Source organism: Tupaia chinensis, unplaced genomic scaffold (assembly GCF_000334495.1).
Source record: "Tupaia chinensis unplaced genomic scaffold, TupChi_1.0 Scaffold144164_1, whole genome shotgun sequence".
NCBI classification, from domain to species: domain Eukaryota; kingdom Metazoa; phylum Chordata; class Mammalia; order Scandentia; family Tupaiidae; genus Tupaia; species Tupaia belangeri.
The window spans coordinates 35,381-38,150 of NW_006204020.1; positions in this window are offsets into that span (position 1 = coordinate 35,381).

A 2,770-nucleotide genomic window follows, 5' to 3' on the forward strand; every position below is an offset into this window, starting at 1 on the left:
CTTTGTGAATAATTTGCAGACTTCATGCCCTTTTACTCCTAGACACTTGATTATAGTTACTAAGAATAAATATAATTATTAGAACCAGCAGTTGGCATAATGGCTATGTCGCTGGACTCCCATATAGTAGACCATGGTTTGACTCCTAGACCTGGTGGCTTAAACTCACACTGGGCACGTGTGCATGTGTGCCCAAGATCTCTAGAGAAGAATGGAGGAGAAGGGATTGCAGCATGGTCATCCCCCCTGAGGGGTTATTTCTCGCTTTCTATCTCTCTGTCTCTCTCTGTCTTTCTGTTGAGTGTACACACCCTATAGCAAAAACTTCTCCAAAAACAAAACCAAAAAAGAATAAGTATAATTATCAAAATAAGGAAATCTGCATTGATGAGAATATCACTGTTTATAGATTTTATACAAACTTTACAAATTTTCCAAATAATATATTTTATAGTATTTTTTTCAGATGAAATATCCATTTAAAAATTATGCCTTATATTTGCCATGCCAGGTTAGACTATTTCATTTTTAGACTGTTTCTCAGGCTTTATCTTCTACACCTAGTCATTTTTCAAAACTGTGGACTAATTATATTGTAGCTCTTCCTCATTTGGGGTTTATTTGATGTTTTCTCATCATAGAATTTAAGTTAGGCATTTTGGGCATGAAAATCACAAAATAATAGCAACATCTTTCTCATTACATCATAAAGGTGGGCACATGATATCGTTTGTCACAGTATTGATTCTGGCAACCTGATCATTTAGATAATATGGTGTTCATCAGGTTACTCTGATAGAAATTTACTGTTGGGACCAGCAGTTAGCGTAATGGCTATGTCATTGGACTCCCAGGGAGTCCACCGCGGTTCAAGTCCTGGACCTGGTGGCTTAAATTCATGCTGGGCACATGCCCAAGATCCCGAGAGGAGAATGGAGAAGGGATTTCGGTATGGCCATCCCCCCTGTGGGGTGATTTCTTGCTGGCCATCCCTGGGGTGATTTCTTGCTTTCTGTCTCTCTGTCTCTGTCTGGTGAGCGCACACACCCTATAGCAAAAATGTCTCCAAAGAAAAAGAAAAGAAAAAATAAATTTACTGTTTTTCCTTTGTAATTATTTAGTATTCCATGGGGAGATGCTTTGAGAATATGTAAATATCTCATTAATCATAAAACTTCTATGCACTAATTTAGTGTCTGTTGAGCATTCTTAAATAATTATTGTACTATAGTTGCAAAATGGTACTTTTCTAACTACATATTTCTTTTACATTTATTATATAGTGTTCTGCTATAAGGAAAAGCTTTTCCTTTATTTATTTATTTATTCATACATTTATCCAATCATAGTAAAGATTCATGGATTCTTTTTTACTTAATTTGTTATAACTCATTATCATTATTCATTCTAACACTTGGTCAGTCTTCTGGAGGTGTTTCATACTGAGAAGTTATTCCTTTAGGGTGACTGGGGAGATGTGTGGGTCTGCTGGAGGCAGGCATGAATATTGCACCCTAAAGAGCAGCAATATATTTTCAGCCTATTTGGATGGTATCTCAGATGAAGCAGCTTAGTATTTTTAAGAGTGGATATCCTGCAGAAACTAAGAGAAGAGTTACGGTGGGGGCAATCAGAGGAAGGATGAAAGCAGCACTCTTCTTTCAGAAAGAGGAAGAGACCCCCATTTTCTGCTATGAGAAAGTTTAGGTTCCCATTTTCTGCTGTGAGAAAGTCTAACTCTAGAGAGTTACCATGGCCATGGATGGAGTCTACTTAGTCTTGAGTCTGTAAGAGACTTTGGGATATTTTGTCTAGACTTTGTTGAAGGTCAAAGGAAAGAGACTTAAAGTAGTGAAGAGATGTAGACCAAGGTGCATATCCCAGTTCAGTTAGTAGGTACACGTAGGTAAATAGAGCAGCCACAGTAAAAGAACAGGTCAGTATTATATTTAAAAGACAGGTTGAAATGTGAAGAGAGACTCAGCCTTTGAATTTGATTTCTGCCCTCTAGTTTTTTTCTTAACACTTTCTTTAAATTTCAATCAACTCAATATATATAAATTCCCTTTATAAAATTACCTTCGGTTCTTTTCTCTCTTTCCTGTTTACTATTATTTTTCCTTGTTTTTCTCGTCTTATGAACTTACTTTTGGAACTAACCTTAACCTTTGAGTTAGATCAAAAATAGTATCTTAAAGAGCACATATTTATTTGTCATTTTAATGGTTATCTGAGGTTTGTCCAATGAGATTTTTAGATGTCTAAGCAGAACTGTTGGGATCGCAGGCCCCATCAATTCTCAATCTTAGAAGCCAGCATGGACTCAGAAGTCCTAGGCTGCCTTCAGAGACATTCCTGTCTCTAGTAACCAACTCCTCAACATTGGGGACAAGGTCCCAGTGGGGAGAGCAGAATGCCAGTCATGGGCATTAACCATTGCCCAGGTCTCCCACATAGGAACATTTAATTTCTTCCAAGGCAGAAGCTCTGATCTGGGTTTTTCCAAATCCTGCCTTCAGGTGGAATTTAAGTTCCCAACCTTCAGGATTACCATGAGTGACACAGATGGCTATGGCCACAGGCAATTTGGCCTTTTTTGTTTGTCTTTTTTAGTTAAAGCAAAGGATATGGTAAATTATCAAATTAATTATAGCACTTTTCTGAGTTATCTAAGAATATTTTTAGATTTGTTCTAATCTGTGAGAAAGATGTTGTACTGAGAAAAGATCCTGAACTCCAGTAGATTCTGCAATCCAGAAACTGTCAATAG